The sequence below is a fragment of the Hylobates moloch genome, unplaced genomic scaffold (assembly GCF_009828535.3).
Source record: "Hylobates moloch isolate HMO894 unplaced genomic scaffold, HMol_V3 SCAFFOLD_8, whole genome shotgun sequence".
NCBI lineage: Eukaryota > Metazoa > Chordata > Mammalia > Primates > Hylobatidae > Hylobates > Hylobates moloch.
Window position 1 is genome coordinate 17,462,532 of NW_026652283.1, and position 26,709 is coordinate 17,489,240.

Genomic DNA, 26,709 nt, shown 5'->3' on the forward strand with positions numbered 1-26,709 from the left:
CCCGAGTAGCTGGGATTACAGCCATCCGCCACCACACACGGTTAATTTTTGTTGTTGTTGTTGTATTTTCAGTAGAGATGGGGTTTCACCATGTTGGCCAGGCTGGTCTCAAAATCCTGGCCTCAGGTGATGATGCACTCACCTCGGCCTCCCAAAGTGCTGGGATTACAGGCGTGAGCCACCACACCTGGCAGTGATTTTTGATATTGCTACTCACACTGTAATCGCACATGCAAGACAGCAAATTTAATTGATAAATATTGCGTGTTCTGACTGCTTCACAGACCAGCAATTGTCCCATCTTTCTCCCTCTCCTTGGGCTTTCCTACTCCTTGAGACAAAACAATATTGAAATTGGGCCAATTAATAACCTACAAATAGCCTCTAAGTGTTCAAGTGAAAGGAAGTGTCACATATCTCTTATTTTAAATCAAGAGCTAGAAACAATTAAGCTTATGAGAAGACATGTTAAAAGTCAAGATGGGCTGAAAGTAAGGCCTCTTGTATCAAGCAGCCAGATTCTGAATGCAAAGGAGAAGTTCTTGAAGGAAATTAAAAGTGTTACTCTAGTCAATATATGAATAACGAGAAAGCAAAAAGCCTTATTGCTGATAGGGGGAAAGTTGTAGTGGTCTGGAGAGAAGATCAAGCCAGCCACAACATTCCCTTCAGCCAAAGCCTAATCCAGAGCAAGGTTCTAAGTCTCCTCAATTCTATGAAGACTGAGAGAGGTGAGGAAGCTGCAGGCAAAAGGTTGGAAGCTAGCAGAGGTTGGTTCGTGAGGCTTAAGGAAAGAAACCATCTTCATAACATAAAAGTACAAAGTGAAGCAGCAAGTGCTGATGGAAAAGCTACAGCAAGTTACCCAGAGGATCTAGCTAAGATCATTGATGCAGGTAGCTACACTCAACAACAGATTTTCAATGTAGACAAAACAGACTTCTATTGGAAGAAGATGCACCCTGCAACATTCATACCTAGAAAGAAGTCAGTGTCTGACTTTAGAGTTTCAAATGCAGAGTTTCAATGCAGCTGGTGACTTTAAGTGGAAGCCAGTGCTCATTGACCATTCCAAATATCGTAGGACCTTTAAGAATTATGTTAAATCAACTCTGCCTGGCTCTATAAGTGCATCAACAAAGCCTGGATGACAGTATATTTATTTACAACATAGTTTACTGAATATTTAAAGCTCTCTGTTGAGACCTAGTGCTCAGAAAAAAGATTCCTTTCAAAGTACTGCTACTCATTGACAATGCACCTAGTCACCCAAGAGCTCTGGGAAAGATGTACAAAGAGTTTTTATACCTGTTAACACAACATCCGTTCTGCAGTCCATGAATCAAGGAGTAATTTTGACTTTCAAGTCTTATTATTTAAGAATTATGTTTCTTAAGGCTAATGTCTGGCTAATGTTTATATTTTTTGTAGAGATGGGTTTTCACAATGTTGCCAAGGTTGGTCTTGAACTCCTGGGCTCAAGCAATCTGCCTCCCTTGGCCTCCCAAAGTGCTGGGATTACAGGCATGAGCCATGGTGCCTGGCCAATAGTTGTTTATTACTTAATATTTTTGGCAGGAAGATAAAAGGGACTTGAAAAACTCTTTAGGCTTAGGTCTGTATCTTAGACTTCTAAATATTTCACTCACTGCCATGTAAAGGGACCCATAACTCCGTTAGGGCCTATAAAGTAGAATGGAGTCTCTCTTTTGGCTAACACTTTATGTAAATTAGGCAATATATAATTTTATATTAAAAAAATTTTATATATGATACACAAAATATATACAGATGCTCTTCTGCTTATAATGGTGTTATGTCCTAATAAGCCCATCATAAGTTGAAAGTATCATAAGTTGAAAATGCATTTAATACACCTAACCTACTGAACATCATAGTTTAGCCTAGCCTACCTTAAACATGCCCAGAATGCTTATGTTAGCCTAAAGTTGGGCAAAATTATCTAACGCAAAGCCTATTTCATAATAAAGTGTTAAGTATCTCATGGAAATTATTGAATTTTCTACTGAAAGTGAAAAGCAGAAAGGTTGTATGGGCACTTGAAGTTTCAGTTGAATACATTGCTTTCACACTACTGTGGAGTTGAAAAATAGTAAGTCAAACTATCGTAAGATGGGGACTGTCCATATATGAAACATAGACAAAAGAAAGGGATTTGGTTTTCAAAATTGGAATTCTTATATATTTTTTACATTTATTATGATAAAAAATTGAAAAAAAGAAAGAAGGAAAAACTTTCTAGACAAAACCTAGCAGAATCTCTACTTGAACAGTTTAATTGCCATTGAAAAAATTAATCTTGCAATATTTTATACAAAATCTTATAATTGGTTCTATAGTTAATTAAAATTTCATTACTGAGCAGATATGAAAAGTACAGCTTATTTGAAGTATTTATTATTCCTTCTTGAATTGCTAATGAATTAAAGCCTCAAGTGCATCTGTATTAAATTCACCTTCCTGCTCATCTATCTACATGCTCAGAAAGTAATATATTAAAACCAAGAGTCTTCATATATTTGGTGCTGTTATTTTTCTTAACTAGTGAATGTAAATTTATTCCATGGTACTTTCTGAAAAATTAACTACTGTTTCTGTTAACATCATCTTTTCCAGTCCAGTTGCTTTAGTAATTAAGATTCTATTTGAAGTTCATTTTCATTTAAGCATATTATAACTTTTGACAACATTTTTCTTATCATCAAAAGGTCAATGCAAAGTCATGTCAACAGCATTAACTGTTCTGATCTGTAGACTTCATGGAAGAAGATGCTACTTCACCCTCTGGATTTGTTTATATTCCTTAATCCATTTAAACAGATTTAAAAGAATCTAGTCATTTATAAAAAAAAATATCGGTAGTGGCTGGCAAGATGGCTGAATAGGAATAGCTACAGTTTGCAGCTCCCAGCGAGATCAATGCAGAAGGCAGGTGATTTCTGCATTTCCAACTGAGGTACCCAGTTCATCTCATTGGGACTGGTTAGATGGTGGGTGCAGCCCACAGAGGGCAGGCCAAAGCAGGGTGGGGCATCACCTCACCTGGGAAGTGCAAGGGGTAGGGGAACTCCCTCCCCTAGCCAAGGGAAACCATGAAGAACTGTGCCGTGAGGAACGGCACATTCCAGCCCAGATACTACGCTTTTCCCATGGTCTTCGCAACACATAGACCAAGAGATTCCCTTGGGTGCCTACGCCACCAGGGCCCTGGGTTTCAAGCACAAAACTGGGCAGCTGTTTGGGCAGACACCAAGCTAGCTGCAGGAGATTTTTTTCATACCCCAGTGGCTCCTGGGATGCCAGCGAGACAGAACCACACACTCCCCTGGAAAGGGAGCTGAAGCCAGGGAGCCATGTGGTCTAGCTCAGTGGATTCCACCCCCACAGGTCTCAGCAAGCTAAGATCCATTGGCTTGAAATCGCTACCAGCACTGCAGTCTGAAATCGACCAGGGATGCTCAAGCTTGGTGTGGGGAGGGGCATCTGCCTTTACTGAGGCTTGAGTAGGCAGTTTTCCCTGCACAGTGTAAATAAAGCTGCCAGGAAGTTTGAACTGGGCAGAGCCCACCACAGCTTGACATTCCTCCTCTCTGGGCAGAGCATCCCTGAAAGAAAGGCAGCAGCCCCAGTTAGGGGCTTACAGATAAAACTCCTATCTCCCTGGGACAGAGCACCTGAGGGAAAGGGCGGCTGTGAACCCAGCTTCAGCAGACTTAAACTCTCGCATGCCAGCTCTGAAGAGAGCAGCGGATCTCCCAGCACAGCACTCAAGCTCTGCTAAGGGACAGACTACCTCCTCAAATGGGTCCCTGAACCCTGTGCCTCTTGAGGGAGACACCTCCCAGCAGGAGTAGACAACTCATATAGGAGCACTCCGGCCGGTATCTGGCAGGTGCCCTCTGGGACAAAGCTTCCAGAGGAAGGAACAGGCAGCAATCGTTGCTATTCTGCAGACTCCACTGGTGATACCCAGGTAAACAGGGTCTGTAGTGGACCGCTAGCAAACTCCAGCAGACCTGCAGCAGAGGGGCCTGAGTGTTAGAAGGAAAACTAACAAACAGAAAGGAATAGCATCAACATCAACAAAAAGGATGTCCACACAGAAACCCCATCCGAGGGTTACCAACATCAAAGACCAAAGGTAGATAAATCCACCAAGATGAGGAAAAACCAGTGCAAACAGCCTAAAAATTCCAAAAACCAGAATGTCTCTTCTCCTCCAAAGAATCACTACTCCTCGCCAGCAAGGGAACAAAACTGGACAGAGAATGAGCTTGACGAATTGACAGAAGTAGGCTTCAGAAGGTAGGTAATAACAAATTCCTCCAAGCTAAAGGAACATGTTCTAACCCAATGCAAGGAAGCTAAGAACCTTGAAAAAAGGTTAGAGGAATTGCTAACTAGAATAACCAGTTTAGAGAAGAACATAAATGACCTGATGGAGCTGAAAAACACAGCATGAGAACTTCGTGAAGCATATACAAGTATCAATAGACGAATTGATCAAGCAGAAGAAAGGATATCAGAGATTGAAGATCAACTTAATGAAGTAAAGCATGAAGACAAGATTTGAGAAAAAAAGTATGAAAAGGAACAAACAAAGCCTCCAAGAAATACAGGACTATGTGAAAAGACCAAACCTACATTTGATTAGTGTACCTGAAAGTGACAGGGAGAATGGAACCAAGTTGGAAAACACTCTTCAGGATATTATCCAGGAGATCTTCCCCAGCCTAGCAAGACAGGCCAACATTCAAATTCATGAAATACAGAGAACACCACAAAGATACTCCTCAAGAAGAGCAACCCCAAGACACATAATTGTCAGATTCACCAAGCTTGAAATGAAGGAAAAAATGCTAAGGGCAGCCAGAGAGAAAGGTCGGGTTACCCACAAATGGAAGCACATCAGACTAACAGCATATCTCTCTGCAGAAATGCTAGAAGCCAGAAGAGAGTGGGAGTCAATATCCAACATTCTTGAAGAAAAGAATTTTCAACCCAGAATTTCATATCCGGCCAAACTAAGTTTTGTAAGCGATATGGAAAGGAAAAACTGATAGCAGCCACTGCAAAAATATACCAAATTGTAAAGACCATCAACACTATAAAGAAACTGCAACAACTAACGGGCAAAATAACCAGCCAGCATCATAAAGACAGGATCAAATTCATGCATAACAATATCAACCTTAAATGTAAATGGACTAAAAGCCTCAATTAAAAGACACAGACTGGCAAATTGGATAAAGAGTCAAGACCCAACAGTGTGCTGTATTCAGGAGACCCATCTCGCATGAAAAGACACACATAGGCACAAAATAAAGGGATAGAGGAATATTTGCCAAGCAAATAGAAACCAAAAATAAGCAGGGGTTGTAATCTCAGTCTCTGATAAAACAGACTTTAAACCAGCAAAGATCAAAAAAGACAAAGAAGGCCATTACATAATGGTAAAGGGATCAATGCAGCAAGAAGAGATAACTATCCTAAATATATATATGCACCCAATACAGGAGCACCCAGATTCATAAAGCAAGTTCTTAGAGACATACGAAGAGACTTAGACTCCCGCACAATAATAGTGGGAGACTTTAACATCCCACTATCAATATTAGACAGATGAATGAGACATAAAAATAACAAGGATATTCAGGACTTGAATTCAGCTCTGGACCAAGCGGACCTAATAGACATCTATAGAACTCTCCACCCCAGATCAACAGAATATACATTCTTCTCAGCACCACATCACACTTATTCTAAAATTGACCATATAATTGGAAGTAAAATACTCCTCAGCAAATGCAAAAGAACTGAAATTATAACAGTCTCTCAGATCACAGTGCAATCAAATTAGAACTCAGGATTAAGAAACTCACTCAAAACCACACAAATACATGGAAACTGAACAACCTGCTCCTGAATGACTACTGAGTAAATAATGACATTAAGGCAGAAATAACGAACTTCTTTGAAACCCATGAGAACAAAGACACAATGTACCAGAATCTCTGGGACACAGCTAAAGCAGTGTGTAGAGGGAAATGTATAGCACTAAATGCCCACAGAAGAAAGCAAGAAAGATCTAAAATCAACACTTTAACATCACAATTAAAAGAGCAAGAAAAGCAAGAGCAAACAAATTCAAAAGCTAGCAGAAGACAAGAAATAACTAAGATCAGAGCAGAACTGAAAGAGATAGAGACATGAAAAATCCTTCAATGATTCCAGGAGCTGGTTTTTTGAAAACATTAACAAAATAGATAGATCACTACCAGACTAATAGAGAAAAGAGAGAAGAATCAAATTGACACAATAAAAAAAAAGATAAAAGGGATATCACCACTGATCCCACAGAAATACAAACTACCATCAGAGAATACTATAAACACCTCTACACAAATAAACTAGAAAATCTAGAAGAAATCAATAAATTCCTGGACACATATACCCTCCCAAGACTAAACCAGGAGGAAGTCAAATCCCTGAATAGACCAGTAAAATTTCTGAAATTGAGGCAGTAATTAATAGCCCATCAACCAAAACAGCCCAGGACCAGACAGAGCTGAATTCTACCTGAATTCTACCAGAGGTACAAAGAGGAGCAGGTACCATTCCCTCTGAAACTATTCCAAACAATAGAATAAGGAATCTTCCCTAACTCATTTGATGAGGCCAGCATCATCCTGATACCAAAACCAGGCAGAGACACAACAAAAAAAGAAAATTTCAGGCCAGTATCCACGATGAACATTGATGTGAAAATCCTCAATAAAATACTGGCAAACCAAATCTAGCAGCACATCAAAAAGCTTATCCAGCACGGTCAAGTCAGCTTCAACCCTGGGATGCAAGGCTGGTTCAACACACACAAATCAATAAACTTAATGCATCGCATAAACATAACCAATGACAAAAACCACGATTATTTCAATAGATGCAGAAAAGGCCTTTGATAAAATTCAACACCCCTTCATGCTAAAAACTCTCAATAAACTAGGTATTAATGGAATGTATCTCAAAATAATAAGAGCTATTTACAACAAACCCACAGCCTATATCATACTGAATGGACAAAAGCTGGAAGCATTCCCTTTGAAAACCAGCACAAGACAAGGATGCCCTCTCTCACCACTCCTATTCAACATAGTATTGGAAGTTCTGGCCAGAGCAATCAGGCAAAAGAAAGAAATAAAGGGTATTCAGATAGGAAGAGAGGAAGTCAAATTGTCTCTGTTTGCAGATAACATGATGCTATATTTAGAAAACCCCATCATTTTAGTCCAAAATCTCCTTAAGCTGATAAGCAACTTCAGCAAAGTCTCAGGATACAAAATCAATGGGCAAAAATCACAAGCATTCCTATACACCAATAACAAACAAACAGAGAGCCAAATCATGAGTGAACTCCCATTCACGATTGCTACAAAGAGAATAAAATACCTAGGAATACAACTTACAAAGGATGTGAAGGACCTCTTCAAGGAGAACCACAAACCACTACTCAAGGAAATAAGAGAGGACAAAAACAAATGGAAAAACATTCCATGCTCATGAATAGGAAGAATTAATATCATGAAAATGGCCATACTGCCCAAAGTAATGTACAGATTCAATGCTACCCCCATCAAACTACCATTGACTTCCTTCACAGAATTAGAAAAAAACATTACTTTAAATTTCATGTGGAACAAAAAAGAGCCTGTATAGCCAAGACAATCCTAAGCAAAAAGAACAAAGCTGGAGGCATCATGCTACCTGACTTCAAACTATACTACAAGCCTACAGTAACAAAAACAGCATGGTACTGGTACCAAAACACATATACAGATTAACGGAACAGAACAGAGGCCTCAGAATTAACACCACACATCTACAGCCATCTAATCTTTGACAAATCTGACAAAAACAAGCAATGGGGAAAGGATTCCCTATTTAATAAATGGTGTTGGGAAAACTGGCTAGTCATTTGCAGAAAACTAAAACTGGACGCCTTCCTTACATCTTACACAAAAATTAACTCAAGTTAAATTAAAGACTCCAATGTAAGACCTAAAACCATAAAAACCCTAGAAGAAAACCTAGACAATACCATTCAGGACATAGGTGTGGTCAAAGACTTCATGACTGAAACACCAAAAGCAATGGCAACAAAAGCCAAAATTGACAAATGGGATCTAGTTAAACTAAAGAGTTTCTACACAGCAAAAGAAACTATCATCGCAGTGAACAGGCAACATACAGAATGAGAGAAAATTTTTACAATCTATCCATCTGACAAAGGGCTAATATCCAGAATCTACAAAGAACTTAAACAAATTTACAAGAAAAAGAACAACCCCATCAAAAAGTGGGCAAAGGATATGAATGAACACTTCTCAAAAGAAGACATTTATGCGACCAACCAACATATGAATAAAAGCTCATCATCACTGGTTATTAGAGAAATGCAAATCAAAACCACAATGAGATACCATGTCACGCCAGTTAGAATGGTGATCATCAAAAAGTCAGAAAACAACAGATGCTGGAGAGGATGTGGAGAAATAGGAATGCTTTTACACTGTTAGTGGGAATGTAAATTAGTCCAACCATTGTGGAAGACAGTGTGGTGATTCCTCAAGGATCTAGAACCAGAAATACCATTTGACTCAGCAATCCCATTACTGGGTATATACCCAAAGGAATATAAATCATTCTACTATAAACAGACATGCACATGTATGTTTACTGCAGCACTATTCACAATAGCAAAGACTTGGAACCAACCCAGATGCCCATCAAGGATAGACTGGATAAAGAAAATGTGGCACAAATATACCATGGAATACTATGCAGCCATAAAAAAGGATAAGTTCATGTCCTTTGTAGGGACATAGATAAAGCTGGAAACCATCATTCTCAGCAAACTAATACAGGAACAGAAAAACAAACACTGCATGTTCTCAGTCATAAATGGAAGTTGAACAATGAGAACACGTGGACACAGGGAGGGGAACATCACACACCGCAGCCTGTTCGGGGGTGGGGGGGCTACAGGAGGGATAGCATTAGGAGAAATACCTAATGTAGATCATGGGTTGGTAGGTGCAGCAAACCACCATGGCACATGTGTACCTATGTAACAAACCTGCACATTCTGCACATGTATCCCAGAACTTAAAGTGTAATAAAAATAAAATAAAATAAAAATCAGTGTTTTGGAAGTTTCTTGAGATATGCCTTAATTGCAAATATCTTACTTTGAAACTGAATACATTATGTACAAAGCAAAATGTATGTAACAGATGTTTTATTAGTAGTAAATTTTATGAAGATCATTTTCTATATTCATGAAACCATGAAAAACATTCCTTAAGGGTTTAAGGCACTTTTTATAGTGTAAACATTTACTGCTAATTTATTAAAAGCCAACTAAACTATTATAGTTATGAATGTTATAGCAGACTAACAATTATAAATATAGCAAGGTGAATTTTTCCCACTTGAAGTGGGGGTAAGACATTATGATGAGGGATATGAAGTTTCTGGAATTCTGTATTCCCACAAAAAAAAAAAAAAACACTGTGTAGGTCTCAAATTCTAAATTCATCTAAGGGAAAGATATGAGGGACAGGAAGAGGGAGGCTCTAACCCCACTCAGCCCATTATTAGGATGAAGTGCATTACACTGTTGAGCTTCAGAATCAACCATTTCATAAAGTTCAGCCTATAAAGTTGATGTTCCTTTCCAGTCCACTTTCTCAGTGTTTTCAGATTATGTTTCCCACAGAGTTCTGCAGAAGCGTCTACACTGCTACTCAAGAGGGGAGACAGGAGCTGATGCCATGTGGAAAGTAAACCCAGTGAGTAGGGCTCTAGTTCTTTGTCATTGTTTCAACCAGAGAAACTCTGTTTTTATCTTTTTTATACAATGGAGCTCCCAGTAAAGCATTGTTTAAAAAGAAAGAGAATTACACTTCTAAAAATGATTTTGAAAAATCATGGCTATATTCCGGTATCACAAAAAGATACTGAAGTCATGGTATTATAAAAATGCAGAGGTGATCTCATCTAATTTCCCTCATTTACAGAAGATGCTGAGGCCCTGAAAGGTTAATGCTTTCCCCAGAGCCACAGTGTGACTCCTTGGCAAAGCCCTGTGGAAACCAAGTCATTTCAGGTCCAGAGTTGCCTTCAGTATATCATTTGATAATATCACTGTCTTGTAGTTCTATGACCCAAGCCCTCCATTTTCTAGGCTGTACTTCTCTAGTTCCTTCATGTACACTTAAGTGCTATGCTCTCTAGACACCTCACCATCCTCGTCTCTTCTACTTACATTCCAATTTTACAAGTTTCCTCCTAATAAAAAGTACCCAGGATTCTACCTAACACAACCTGCTGTACTTGGACCCTTTCTAAGTACAGCGAGACAACGCCTCATTTGTTCTAGGTACATAGTTATCTTTTCAGTCATTTCATGGTAAAAGGGCAAGTGTCAGATGCTACTCTCAGGGCTGTCTCCAAACTTCTGCTACTTTAGGAATTAAAAGGACAAATGCTATGAAATGCCACCTCAGAGTCAGGAAAATAAAACCATAATGAGAGTGAAGTACAGCATTCTGGTTAGAGAAGTGAACTATATCATCATAACAAAGCTCTGTAGGGAGTCCCAGTTATCCTACTATAAAGCACAATTGATCCAAACAGCTTGCAGGATAGAAATAGCACGTTATTTTCTTAAGGGAAGAAAACCCCTCTTGTTTACTACTTGTGAAATAACTTCTTTGTGGGGAAAAAAAATATTATCTTTAACTATCAAAATGGAACGCAACCAGTTATAAAGTCAAATTACAAAATCTGTGTGTGACAGGGAAACGGTGGAGAAATCATATGAATACAGAAATTCACCTCTTGGTGAGAACATGCTTTGTAAGCCCTGATGTCAATATTCTAATGTAAGTCAAGGCCAAGGTGTTACTAACTACCAGGAAGAATGAATAAAATTATTCTAAAACATAAAATAATAATGACTTTACATATAACCATGCAGCTGTTGTAGCAAATTTGAAGATAAATATATCCAAATCTTCAAAAAAAAAAAAAAAGAGAGAGAGAGATGCAATAATAAGAAAGGCCCAGGCAAGCAAATTTGCTCAGAATAGATAGAAAAAGATTATTTAAAGATTTAGGGAACCTGAATAATCTTTTAATAAGATCAAAGAACACTTAACAATATACAGCAAGATATATTTCAGTAAGGAATTTAATCAAATTACACACATTTTCCCCTGCAATTTGATAGTGTGATGATATATCCTTAAACTTTTAACTATCTTAATGTTATTTTGCCAATTTGTGTAAAACTGAAATCAAATGATTTTTTCTCCTCCACTAAGAATGCCAATGTCATTTGGGTGAATATCCTTGCCTGTGTCATTATTATATAGATTTTCCTTATGATGTATATATGATAAATATACTCGTATCTGTTTCATTACATACACTTGTGTTTCATTCCATTTTTTAATTTTCTTTCCTTAGATCCTTATCACATATTTTCTTTTTTTTTTTTTTTTTTATTATACTTCAGGGTTTTAGGGTACATGTGCACAATGTGCAGGTTTGTTACATATGTATCCATGTGCCATGTTGATTTCCTGCACCCATTAACTCGTCATTTAGCATTAGATGTATCTCCTTATCACATATTTTCAAAGGTGTGGCATTAGGACATTGTAATAACTGCTTTTTTTGTCAAAAAGTTCTTTACTGTTTCTGTGTGGTTATTTTCCACTAGATTTACTTGAGAATTTTTGTCAAGTTCCCCCTAAAAGAAAATATTTTTCAATTTGATCGGAATTGTGTTAAACCTATCAATTAATTTGAGGAAAATTATTCATTCCAACATTTTTGAACCCTTATAATTTCAAGACATTGTGCTAAGAACTTTACCAAAACATGTGACAATGTATTCACAAGACCCGTGGGAAATATTGTATCCCTAACATACGGATAGTAAAATTGAGTCTTAGGAACTTTAAGCAGCTACTAAGTAGAGGGGCAAGAATCCTAGCCTGGGTCAGTTTGATTCCAAGCACATGATTTTAATTATCATGATATACTACCTTCTCATCAATTACTACAATATATCTCTCCGTCCATTCAAGAACCCCTTCATAAGGATAAGTAAAATTTTATAGGTTTTCTTATATTTCTTTACATTTCATGAGTTGATTCCTAAATATATTATGATTATTTTTTCTGTAGCAATTGTGAATGAGATTCCCCTGTTGTTTTATCTAATTGGGCACTATACTGATAATAATGGTCAATTTTCTATCATTTTCTTGAATTCAGCCAGTTTAACAAGGTTGCTTAATTCTAAGCTATCTACATTTGAAAAATTACATTATCTGCAATAATAATAGTTTGTCTCATTGTTTTCAGAACACTCTAGCTTTTATTGTTCCATGTTTAATTACATTGACCTTCTAGAATACTATAATAGTAGTTAATATAGTATAATATATACACAGAAATATATGAGATTTTATTAAATATGTTTCAGTACCTATTAAAAGTATTTTTTATTTAATCTATTGATATAAAGTAAGTGCATTCATTTCAAACCATCCTTGTATATTTTAATGCAAATTACTTGTCGATGGTGGAGTATATCTATTTGTTAATATTTTATTTAGAATTTTATTTTTAATAAAAGATGAAATTTGTTTGTAATTCTTGTGTGCACCATCTTTTCAGGTTTTGGTATCATATATGATACTTCATTCAATGATTTGCTTATTGGATAAATCAGTGTACCAGTAAGAGACAAATATTATAGTCAAATTAAGATAATTTCAGGAAAGATTAATAAATTTACCATGTACAAAGAGGTATGCAGGGAGTGTAGATTAACCACCAGCTACACTACAGAATCTTAGGGTGGTTAACACACCTAGGTCTGAAGGGGTAAAGGGAGAAATAGTTACCAAACTTGGAATGAGAGAATAATATTAAAATGGCCAACTTGCGAAAACCTATAATCTTTAGTAGGGGTCTCAAAGAGCCTAAGGTAACTCCTCAGAAAAGAAGCTACAGATATAAATACTGCAAGTTTACTTTCTTTCCTCCCTTAAACCTCCTGCTGGGTTTCCCATGTGGCTGAAACCAGTCCAAAACAGAGTGCAGGGAGTTCTTAAAGTAGTACATCTGGGTATGAGGGCAGTGAGGGGAAAGGTGGAGTGGATCTAGAGGGGAACATGAATGACACAAGCACACACAGGTTTTTAATGTTCTGAGCAAAGTGTATACTGTTGAAATGAACTATTCCTGGAATATTTAAATGCATAATTTTCAAGCACTTTGTGACTCTAGAGCATGTGTTTTTAGATAATTGGCATGTTTTTAAATTTTACCAATGATTACACTAGAAAGGTTTTCTACCTCTTGAGTCAATTTTAATACTTTTTTCATCAGACAAGTTATTCATGTCATTGAAATGTTCAAGTTGTAGGCTTTAATGTGCATCAAATCTCTTATGAGTTTAATTTATTCTTCGTTTATTGTTAAATCCTCTTTCTCATTTCAAATGGTGTGTATATTCTTTTTTAGATTTTCCATTAGTTTGGCTTTTTTTAAAAAAATCTAATTCTTGTCTATATCAATCTGTGACTTTTTAAATTTTATCTCATTTTAATTCTAATTTATATATGTGTGTGCATGTGTTGGTGTGTATGTGTTATTTCTTTTCACTCAGATTCCTTAAATTTAACATTTTTGTTTGATTTCTATCTTTTTACATTGAATGCTTGATTAATTTTCTCTTTTATTAATGTATAAAGAATATAAAAATGTTTACTTATATTTAAATCTTTGATTCATTTTAAGTTAATTTTTATATATGTTGAAAGGTAGGGGTCCAGCTTCAATCATCTGCATATGGCTAGCCAGTTATCCCAGCACTATTTATTAAATAAGAAGTCTTCTCCCCATTGCTTGTTTTTGTTGGTCCTGTCAAAGATCAGATGGTTGTTATCTGTGGGGCAATATTTCTGAGTTTTCTTTTCTGTTCCATTGGTCTATGTGTCTGATTTTTACCAGTACCATGCTGTTTTGATTACTATATTTTTACAGTATAATTTGAAGTTGGGTAGTGTTATGCCTCTAGCTTTTTTTTTTTTTTTTTGGTTTTGATTTCTTTTGTTTTATTTTTTTTTTTTGCATAAGATTGCTTTAGCTATTTGCATTCTTTTCAGATTCCATACGAATTTTAGAATAGCTTTTTCTAATTCTGTGAAGAATGATGTTGGTAGTTTGATAGGAATAGTAACAACACTGAAGACAACCTAGAAAATATTCTTCTTGATATTGACCTTGGCAAAGAATTTTTAGCTAAGTCCCCAAAAGCAATCACAACAAAAACAAAACAAGTAGGACCCAATTAAACTAAAGAGCTTCTGCACAGCAAAAGAAACTATCAACAGAGTAAACAGACGACCTACAGAATGAGAAAAGACATCACAAGCTATGTATCAGACAAAGTCCTAATATCCAGAATCTATAGGGAACTTAAATCAATGAGTGAGAAACAACCCCATTAAAAGAAGAGCAAAGGACATGAACAGACACTTCTCAAAAGAAAGCATACAAGCAGCCAACAAACATGAAAAAACACTCACCATCACTAATCATCAAAGAAATGCAAATTGAAACCACAGTGAGATACCATTTCACACTAATCAGGATGGCCATTATCAAAAAGTAAAAAAAAAAAAAAAAAAAAACAGATGCTGGCCAAGCTGCAGAGAAAAGTGAATGTTTATACACTGTTGGTAGGAATGCTAATTAGTCCAGCCACTGTGGAAAGCAGTCTGGAATCTTCTCACATGTATTTGTATGTTCATCCCTGTGCTATTCACAGTAGCAAAGACATATAGTCAACTCAGGTGCCCATCAATGGCAAATTGGCTAAAGAAAATGTGGTACATATAAACAACATGGAATTTTATGCAGCCATAAAAAAAAGAGCAAAATGATGTCCTTTGTAGCAACATGGATGGAGCTGGAGGCTATAATCCTAAGCAAACTAATGTAGGAAGAGAAAACCAAATTTTCCATTTTCTCCCTTATAAGTACAGCTAAGCATTGAGTACACGTGGACACGAAGAGACTAACAAACACCAGGGCTTGCTTGAGGGTAGAGTGTGGAAAGAGGAAGAGGATCAAAAAACTACCTATCAGATACTATGCATCACTGGGTGATGGGATCCATACCCCAAACCTCATCAGACAACATTTCCATGTAAAACACCTGTGCACATGTATCCCCTGTATCTAAAATAAAAGTTAAAACTTAAAAAACACATATTTACTTGTGAATAAGTTTATCCTTGGCTAAATCACATAAGTTTTGATATACATATTTATTTTTTCTTTGGTAAGCTGTTGACTGTTTTTCATTTTTTGATCCTATGGTAATCTGTGGGGATGTTTTAAGTATACAAATGATTTTAAAATGTTATTAAAATTTTAAAATTAATTCTTGTTATGTTTTAGGTAACCAAAGAATCTGACCTATAGGGTTTCTAACTTACAAAAGGTAAGTTCTATATTGCACTTAGTAGTTACTATTTTCATTACTTAATGTGGTATTGTTCCCATATATATCCATTAGCAAAATGTATTGTTGTATGTTTTTAGATTTGTATAAATAGAATCATACTGTATAATTTTAAAACTTGCTCTTTTTGGCTAAATTTTATATTTTTTAGATCATCCACTGTTGCATGTACTCATAGTTTATTCATTTGAACTGCTATAGAGTTTTTAATTGCTTGTATACTCCAAAATTTATGCTTCTATTCTTCTTTAGATAGACAGTTAAGGCCTTTCCAGTTTTTTGCAATTATGAATGGTGGTGCAACAAACATTCTTGCATGATCTTCTTATGCATATGAGGAAAAATTTCTATAGGGTACCTAGGACTGCAACCACCAGTGATGGGTTATCCACATCTTTAACTTGGCAAGATATTGCCAAAATGCATTTCACATTGATTGTAACAATCTGTATACTTGTGAAGTATATTGAAATTCTACTTGTGAAGTATGTTGAAATTTTTTGACCTAGTCAAAGTTTCATTTGAATAAATGTTCCTTTAACATTTAAAAATAAAAAACATTTTCTCCTCATGGATTACAATGTCAGATACCAAACTATTAGTTCAATTATTAATCATATTATTCAAATATTATATATGTTTTGTCTTCTTGCTGTAACATGAATATATAAAGGAGTGTTAAAATATCCCACTATATTATTTGTGTATTTCAATTTTTAATTCTAACAGGTCTTGGGATATAAATTATTATATTTTATTATTTCAAGATTTTTTTCATCTTAGTTTTGTATAGTAGTTATTAACATTATGAAATAACTGTCCTATTCTGAAGGTTTTGGCTTAACTTATACCTGTTTGATGTGAAAAACGTCATTCTTGCTTTTTCAAATTTTTGAAATCTTTCCTAATATATCTCTTTTTTCCTGTTTCATTTTACAATGGTGTACTTTTGCGTGAAGAATATTCCTTTGTTTTTAAAAAAACTGGTCAGATGGTGATTTATTTGTTCATATGGAGATCTGGCCTGTTTACATTAAACATCATTAATTGTTGAGTTTGCTTTGGTTTCAGTCAACTTTATTCTTTGCATTCTATTCTTGATTTTCTTTATTATTCTGCTATTATTCTCTGCAAAAATTATAAAGAGAAAGAAACACATTTGTTCCTACTAGTGAATCTGATAGTTTGGCAATGACCCATATTAAATTAATTCAATAACTGAACAATATTATTTTACCTACCTTTTTGAAAAGTAGGGGTTCCTATTGGATCCATGTTTCTCCTTCTGATCCTTGTAGATTTAATATTATAATAACAAGAATAGTCATAGTAATACCTAACATTTATTGAGTACTTACCATGTGCCAGTCAGTCTTAAGCACTTTATATATTAACTCATTTTACCCTCACTACAACCCTACGAAACAACTGTTATTCTTCTTTCCAATTACAAGTAGGGAAGTTGAGTTGCAAGAGTTTAACTCAACCATGGTCATAAAACTTAGTATATGGTAGAGCTGAACTTTAAACCCGGAAATTTTGGAGCCAGAGCTCATATATTTAACTTCTACACTAAAGTCTTCCCTGAAATTTAACAATGTATAATTTCTATTTTACTGTATAACTTAAAATATAACTTTAAAAGAAAAACACTGTGCATAATTTAGTGTATTTAAAAAATTATTAAAACATCCCTTAGTTTAGCACCTACTTCATACAGTTACTCAGGTATCATCTTCTCAGCCCTGACTATCATGTTTTAAATACAAGACTCCATAAACTCCCATCATATCCCCCTCTTGGATTTAGTTAGTTCAATCATATGAATCATCATCCAGCATAGCATATATTACATTTATTCATTTTGCTTTTTCATCTTCTCCTCCACTAGAATTTAAACTTTATGGAGAAGATCTGCTTGCAACTATATCCCTAGCACCTAGAACAGTGATCAAGGCGTAAGTCATTAAATAAATATTTTTTGAGTAAATGAAGAAATGAATTGAGTTTAGTAATCACCGCTAGTTTTCTCCAATTACTATTTCATCATTACTGCATTCTTACCTTTGACTCATTTTTTCCAGTTTTCTTTTATATCTAAGAAGGACTTTCTGTGTCCTCACAGAAAATTTGTCTGGTTACAGTCCTATGCTTTTCAAATAATTTCCCCGGAACTCTGTCATTTCTGAATTCTTATAATATTCACTGGAAAAGAAACAATTCTGAGGACACTTTAATTTTTATATCCTTGTATATAATCTGAGCTTTTCTCTTAATTATTTATTTCGATGGGAAATTTGGAAAGAGAGATGCATATTCTAAGAAAAACATCTACCTTTGAAATCCCTAATCATGATGTAAACTGAATGGATTATTTGGAAAGTTTAGCATCTGTGGAGATATGATGTAAATGGAAAGGGAAAAGAACGAATGGCATTATTAAATTTTAACATATGAACAGAACCAATAATGAAAATGCAACCGGAGCAAGGAAAAAAAAACTGTAAGTAAGGAGGCAAAATTTTCCTGTAAAAAGAAATAGTCCCTAATTAAATTTTAAAATAATTTTAACAAGCTGTTGCTTGTAAGAGTTACACTTAATATCCAGAAATATTAGCAACCTAAAAGTTAAGGCATACTCTCTGTTCATTCCTTTGAGATCACAGAGCAGAGTTTATTATCACTTTACCTACAATGGGTGTTACAATGGAACAGTAAAGGACAGAAAGACCTCAAAAGGCACTGTTGACTTTATATCAAGTGCCTACAGTGGCAAATGTATTGAAACATTGACTGCACAGAGAAGGCTGCCAAAGTAGGAATAAGGCAGCACTCTCTCCCAGTTGGCAGTGCAGTTTCCTTAGCATATTAGTTTCCTATTGCTGCTATAACAAAGTACCATAAACTCACTGCTTAAAACAATGTATAGGAGAGGTGGAGCAAGAGGGCTGAATAGAAGTTTCCGCTAGTTGTCCCCCTGGAAGGGACACCAATTTAACAACATATCTACATTTTTAAAAAAGCACCTTCATAAGAACCAAAAATCAGGTGAGCACTCACAATACCTGGTTTTAACTTCATGTCACTGAAAGATGCACTGAAGAGGAGAGAAAAGACAGTCTTGAATCTTCCACACCACCCCTGCCCCATCCCTGGCAGCAGCTGCCTGACACAGAAAGAGAATCTGTGCTTTTGGGAAAGGAAAAGTGTAGCAATTGTGAGACACTGCATTGAACTTAATGCTACTCTGTCATAGCAGGGAGAAAAACCAGGCTGAACTCAGCTGATGCCCATTGATGGAGGAAGTATTTAAGCCAGCCCTATCCAGAGGGGAATTGCCCATCCCAGCAGTCAGAACTTGACTTTCAGCAAGCCTTGCTACCATAGGCTAAAGTGCTCTGGGGTTCTAAATAAACTTGAAAAGCAAAGGCTGCCTAGGCCACAAAGACTGCAATTCCTAGGCAAGACCTAATGCTGTGCTGGGTTTGGTACCAGTGGACTTGGGGAGCACATGACCTAGTGAGACACCAGCCAGGGCAGCTAAGAGAGTGCTTGTACCACCTCTCCCCAACCCCAGGCTGCACAGCTCATGAATCCAAAAGACACCCTCCTTCACTTGAGGGGAGGAAAGGGAAGAGAAAAGAGGACTCTGTCTTGAATACTAGCCCAGCCACAGTAGGATAAGGGCACCAGTCAGAGTAGTGAAGCCACCTCTCCAGGCCCTAGCTCCCAGATGACATCACCATACCTTCCCTGGGACAAAAGAGAACGTACTTCCTTGAAGGGAAGGAGCTAGTCCTGTAGGATTCATCATCTGCTGACTAAAGAGCCCTTGGGTTCTGAAAAACCAGCAGTAATACCAAGGTAGCATGCCATGGAGCTTGGGTGAGACTCTGAAACTTGCTGGTTTCAGGTAAGACTCAGCACATTCTCAGCTATGGTGTCTATGGGGAGAGACTCCTTATTGAGAAAAGTGGACAGAAAGGCCAAGGGGACTTTGTCTTGCACCTTAAGTAGCAGCTCGGCCAAAGAGGGATGAAGAAACGAGTGGGATCCTGGGGTCTCTAATTCCAGGATTTGGCTCATGGAGGGCATTTCAGAACCTGCCCTGGGCCAGAGATGAGCCCACTTCCCTGAAGGGTTAGACCCAGGCCAGGCAACATTCACCACAAGCTGACTGAAGAGCCCTTGGGCCTCGAGGGAACACTGACAACAGTCAGACAGTACCCCCCATGGGCCTGTAGTGGTGGTAGGCATGGGGTGAGGCTCCTTTACCTATGGAAAGGGGAGGAAAGAGTGCAAAGGACCATGACTCATGGTTTGAGTGCCAGTTCAGCTGCAGTAAAATACAACATCAGGTGGACTTCTAAGGCTTTTTACTCCAGTCCATGGCTCCCAGCTGGCACCTCTTGACCTGCCCAGGACATAGAGGAACTTACTTTCCTGAAGGGGAGGATACAAGATTGGATGGTTTTGCAACCTGCTGATTGTAGAGCCCCCAAGACCTTAAGGGAACATAGGCAGTAGCCATGTAGTGGTTACAGCAGACCTTGGGTGAGACCCAGTGCATTACTGTGCTGGCTTCAGTTCTATCCTAGCACAGGCCCACTGGTAATGGTCACAGAGGTGCTTATGTCATGCCACCTCCAGCTCCAGACAATGCAGAACTGAGAAGCTCCATTTCTTTGGGAGAAAGTAAGAGAAGAGAACAAGACTCTCTGCTTTGTAATCAAGAGAATTCTTCCAGATCTTATTGAAGCCCATCAAGGTGAGACTTCTATGAGTCTACAAGTAACACGGTGTTACTGAGCTTAGAGTAGCCCCTAATGCAGACACAGCTAAGATTACAACAATCAAGTCCTTTTAAAAAAAAAACTGGAAAGACTTCCCAAGAAGGATGGGTAAAAACAAGCCCAAATAGTGAAGGCTACTATAAATACCTAACTCCTCAATGCCCAGACAGAGACAAACATCTACAAGCATCAAGACCACCCAGGAAAACATGACCTCACCAAATGAACTAAATAAGGCAACAGAACAATCCTGGAGAAATAGAGATATGTGACCTTTTAAATAGAGAATTGAAAATAGGTGTTTTCCATGGAATACTATGCAACCATAAAAAAAGGATGAGTTCATGTCCTTTGTAGGGACATGGATGAAGCTGGAAACCAGCATTCTCAGCAAACTATCGCAAGGACAAAAAACCAAACACTGCATGTTCTCACTCATAGGTGGGAATTGAACAATGAGAACACATGGACACAGGAAGGGGAACATCACACACCAGGGACTGTTGTGGGGTTGGGGGAGGTGGGAGGGATAGAATTAAGAGATATACCTAATGCTAAATGATGAGTTAATGGGTGCAGCACACCAAAGTGGCACATGTATACATACGTAACAAACCTGCACATTGTGCACATGTATCCTAAAACTTAAAGTATAATAAAAATAAAAAAGGGAATTTTAAAATGAAAAGAAAATAGGTGTTTTGAAGAAACTCAAAGAAATTAAAAATAACACAGAGAAGGAATTCAGAATTCTACCAGATAATTCAGTGAAGAGATTGAAATAATTAAAAAGAATCAAGCAGAAGTTCTGGAGTTGGAAAATGCAATTAACATACTGAATAATGCATCAAAGACTTTTAATAGCAGGATTAATTAAGCAGAAGAAAGAATTAGTGAGCTTTAAGACAAGCTATTTAAAAATCCACAATCAAGAGTGGAGCCAAGATGGCCAACTAGAAGGAGCGTTGTTTGGAGGCTCCCATCAGAGAAAACCATAATAAGTGTGTGAATCCTTCACTGGCAACTAAGGTATCCAGGTTCTCTCATCAAAATTGACTTGAAAGCTAGTGGCTCACACCTGTAATCCCAGCACTTTGAGAAGCCAAGGCAGGTGGATCACCTGAGGTCAGGAGTTCGAGACCAGCCTGGCCAATATGGTGAAACCCCCTCTCCACTAAAAATGTAAAAATTAGCTGGGCGCCACAGTGCGTGCCTGTAATCCCAGGCAGGAGAATCACTTGAACCTGGAAGGCAGAGGTTGCAGTGAGCTGAGATCATACCACTGCACTCCAGCCTGAGCAACAGAGTAAGACTCTGTCTCAAAAAAAAAAAAAAAAGAAAACAAAATTGACTAGAAGGCTGGTGTGACCCATGGAGAGAAGGAAGAGCAGTGTGGTGTGGCAGCCCACCTGAGACCCACACGGGGAAGGGGAACCCCCCCCCAACCAACCAAGGGAGGTGGTGATTGAGCACACTACTCAGCCAGGGAAACTGCTTTTTCCACGGAACTCTGAAACCCATGGAGCGGAAGATCTCACTCATGAACCCATGCCACCAGGGCCTAGCGTTTCAGCCCCAGAATACACAGATTCTTACAGCCTCTCAGTTCAAATCTGCTTAAGCCTACCAGACTCAGGGGGATAGGCGACCAGCAACAGCTGCCGCAGCCTGCTGTCTAAGCCATTTGAGCTCTTTGGAGGAGAGGCAACAACCAGCAATGGGACTCACAACTGCCTAACACGCTAAGCTCCGTGGGCGGGGGAACAGTGGCATCCATTTCTACAGCTCCAGGCTGCGCTTTCCCCCTGCTGGAACCAGGAAGGCAGGAAGGCTTGGTCCCAAGACTTGTCCCCAAGCCCAACACACTGCCTGTGGCAGTCTGTGGTCAGAATGCCTCTTTAGGTCCAACCCAGACCCATCCTTCATCAGTAGGCAGGGCTTCCCTACAGGATCTCCAATAAGTCCAGCCAGAGGCTCAGGGACTGAATTTGGATCTCCCTGGGCCTGAGCCCCTAGGGGGAGGGGTGACCACAGTCTTTACAGGCCAGCAGACTTAGCCTTTCCTACTGGTAGTTCTGAGGAATCCAGGCAGCCCAGATGAGAGGGTTTTCCCCCAGCAAAACACATCCTCTCCATCAAGGGACAAAGTGCTTCATTAAACGGGTCCTGCTCCCCATGCCACCCAACTGGGTGAGATCCTCAAACAGGGGTTGACAAACACCCTATACAGGAGCAATCCTACTGGCATAAGGTTGGTGTCCCTCAAGGTCAGAGGTCCCAGAAGAGGAAACAGATACACATCTTTGCTGTGTTCCAGCCTCTTTGAGTGACATGTCCAGGCAAAGGAGTGAATCAGATGAATACGGCTTGAAGTGGACCCCCAGCAAATGGCAACAGCCCTACAGAAGAGAGACCTGACTACTGAAATAAAAACAAGCAGAAAGTGACAACAACAGCATCAACAACAACAACCAAAAAAAGGTCCCCACAAAACCCCTTCTGAGAGTCAGCAGCCTCAAAGACCGAAACTAGACAAACTCACAAAGATGAGAAAGAATCAATGAAAAACATCCTGAAAACCCAAAAGGCCAGAGTGCCTCTTCTCCAAATGATCACAACATCTCTCCATCAAGGGTGCAGAGTTGGACAGAAGATAGATAGATGAATTGACAGAAGTAGGCTTCAGAAGATGGGTAATGAAAAACTACAATGAGCTAAGGAAGATTGTTCTAATCCAATGCAAAGCTAAGAACCTTGATAAAAAGGTTAGAGGAAATGCTAACTAGAATAACCAGATTAGAGAGGAACATAAACAACCAGATGGGGCTGAAAAACACACCACGAGAACCTCATAAAGCATACACAAGCATCAACAGCTGAATTGACCAAGCAGAAGAAAGGATATCAGAGTTGGAAAACCACCTTACTGAAATAAGACATATAAACAAGAATAGAGAAAAAAGAATGAAAAGGAATGAACAAAGCCTCCAAGAAATATGGGACTTCATAAAAAGACCAAACCTTAATTGGAGTACCAGAAGGAGAGAGGGAGAATGGAAACCAGCTGGAAAACACACTTCAGGATATTATCCAGGAGAACTTCCGCAACCTAGCAAAACAGGCCAACATTCAAATTCAGGAAATACAGAGAACACCGTTAAGATACTCCACAAGAAGATCAACCCCAAGACACATAATCATCAGATTCTCCAAGGTTGAAATGAAGGAAAAATTGGTAAGGGCAGCCAGAGAGAAAGATCAGGTCACCTACAAAGGGAAGCCCATCAGACTAACAGTGGATCTCTCAACAGAAACTCTACAAGCCAGAAGAGATTGGGGGCCAATATTCAACGTTCTTAAAGAAAAGAATTTTCAACCCAGAATTTCATGTCCAGGCAAACTAAGCTTCATAAGTGAAGGAGAAATAAAATCCTTTCCAGAAAAGCAAATCCCGAGTCACCACCAGACCTGCCCTGCAAGGGCTCCTGAAACAAGCAGTAAATATGGAAAGGAAAAACCAGTAACAGCCACTGCAAAAACACAACAAAATATAAAGACTAACAATGCTACAAAGAAACTACATCAACTAGTGTGCAAAATAACCAAATAGCATCATGAAGACAGGATCAAATTCACACATAACAATACTAACCTGAAAGGTAAATGGGCTAAATGCCCCAGTTAAAAGACACAGACTGGCAAATTGCACAAGGAGTCAAACCCATAAGTGTCCTGTATTCAGGAGACCCATATTATGTGCAAAGACACACACAGTCTCAAAATAAAGGGATGGAGGAAAATTTACCAAGCAAATGGAAAGCAAAAAAAAAAAAAGCAGGGGTTGCAATCCTAGTCTCTAACAAAACAGACTTTAAATAACAAAAATCCAAAAAGACAAATAAGGGCATTACATAATGGAAAAGGGAACAGTTCAACAAGAAGAGCTAACTATTCTGAATATATATGCGCCCATTACAGGAGCACCCAGGTTCATAAAATTTCTCTTTCATAAAAGATCTCCTTTCATAGAGATCTATGAAAAGATGTAGACTCCCACATAATAATAGTACGATACTGTAACACCCCATTGTCAGTATTAGACAGATCAACAAGACAGAAAATTAACAAGGATATTCAGGACTTGAACTTAGCTCTGGATCAAGTGGGCCTAGTAGACATCTACCAAAGTCTCTAACCCAGATCAACAGAATGTACATTCTTCTCAGTGCCACATGGCACTTATTCTAAAATCAACCACGTAATTGCAAGTAAAACACTCCTCAGCAAATGAACAAGAACTGAAATTATAACAAACAGTCTCTCAGACAACAGTGCAATCAAATTAGAACTCAGGATTAAGAAATTCACTCAAAACCACACAATTACATGGAAACTGAACAACCTGCTGCTGAATGACTCCTGGGTAAATAATGAAATTAAGGCAGAAATAAGGAAGTTCTTTGAAACCAGTGAGAACAAAAAGACAATGTACCAGAATCTCTGGGACACAGCTAAAGCAGTATTAAGAGGGAAATTTATAGCACTAAATGCCCATATCAGAAAGCTAGAAAGATCTCAATTCGACACCCTAACAACACAATTAAAAGCATTAGAGAAGCAAGAGCAATGTATTCCAAAATCCAGCAGAAGATAACAAATAACTAAGATCAGAGAATAGAGACACGAAAACCCCCCCCCCCAAAAAAAATCAATGAATCCAGGAGCTGGTTTCTTGAAAAAATTAACAAAATAGAGCACTAGCTAGACTAATAAAGAAGAAAAGAGATAAAAATTAAATAGACACAATAAAAAAGGGGATATCACCACTGACCCCACAGAAATACAAACTACCATCAGAGAATACTATAAAGACCTCTATGCAAATAAACTAGAAAATCTAGAAGAAATTGATAAATTCCTGGACACATACACCCTCCCAAGACTAAAGCAAGAATAAATCAAATCCCTGAATAGAGCAATAACAAGATCTGAAAATGAAGCAGAAATAAATTTCTGGATACATACACCCTACCAAGACTAAGCCAGGAATAAGTTGAATCCCTGAATAGACCAATAACAAGCTTTGAAAATCAGGCAGTAATTAAGAGCTTCACAAAAAAAAAGTCCAGGACCAGATGGATTCACAGCTGAATTCTACCAGAAATACAAAAAAGAGCTGGTACAATTCCTTCTGAAACTATTCCAAACAATTGGAAAGGAAGGACTCCTGCCTGACTCATTTTATGAAGCCAGCATCAACCTGATACCAAAACCAGGAGGAGACAAAACAAAACAAAAAAAAAGAAAGAAAACTTCAGGCCAATATCCCTAATGAACATCAGTGCAAAAATCTTCAATAAAATACTGGCAAAACAAATCCAGCAGCACATCAAAAAAATTATCCACCACGATCAAGTCACCTTCATCCCTGGGATGAAAAGCTGGTTCAACATATGTAAATCAATAAACATAGTCCACTACATAAACAGAACCAAAGACAAAAACTACATGATTATCTCAATAGATGCAGAAAAGCCCGTTAATAAAATTCAACATCCCTTCAAGTTAAAAACTCTCAACAAACTAGGTATTGATGGAACATATCTCATAATAGTAAGAGCTATTTATGACAAATCCACGACCAATATCATATGGAATGGGCAAAAGCTGGAAGTATTCCCTTTGAAAACCGGTACAAGACAAGGATGCCCTCTCTCACCACTCCTATTCAGCATAGTATTGGAAGTTCTGGCCAGGGCAATCAATCTCTTGATGCCTTTCAGATCCTTTATTTATCTTTGACTTTTGGGAGTTTGATCATTAAATGCCTTGAGATAGTCTTCTTTGGGTTAATTCTGCTTGGTGTTCTATACCCTTCTTATATTTGGATATTGATATCTTTCTCTAGTTTTGAGAAGTTCCCTGTTATTATCCCTTTGAATAAACTTTCTAACTCTTTCTCTCTCTCTACCTCCTCTTTAAAGCCAATAACTCTTAGATTTGCCCTTTTGAGGCTATTTTCTAGGTCCTGTAGGCATGCTTCCTTGTTTTTTATTCTTTTTTCTTTTGTCTCCTCTGACTGTGTATTCAATAAGAAGAGAGAAAGTCAAGATGTCTCTGTTTGCAGATGACATGATTTTATATTTAGAAAAGCCCATCATCTCAGCCCAAAAACTTCTTGAACTGATAAGCAACTTCAGCAAAGTCTCAGGATACGAAATCAATATGTGCAAAAATCACAAGCATTCCTTTACCCCAATAGGTAAGCAGAGAGCCAAATCATGA

General features: G+C 37.8%; 1 protein-coding gene across 1 annotated transcript in view; it reads right to left on the reverse strand.

Annotated features, from left to right (window-relative positions):
* LOC116472201 (SH3 domain-containing YSC84-like protein 1) overlaps window positions 1–26,709 on the reverse strand; it is a 39,690-nt gene that overhangs the window by 1,894 nt on the left and 11,087 nt on the right. The gene's annotated exons all lie outside the window — the stretch shown is intronic.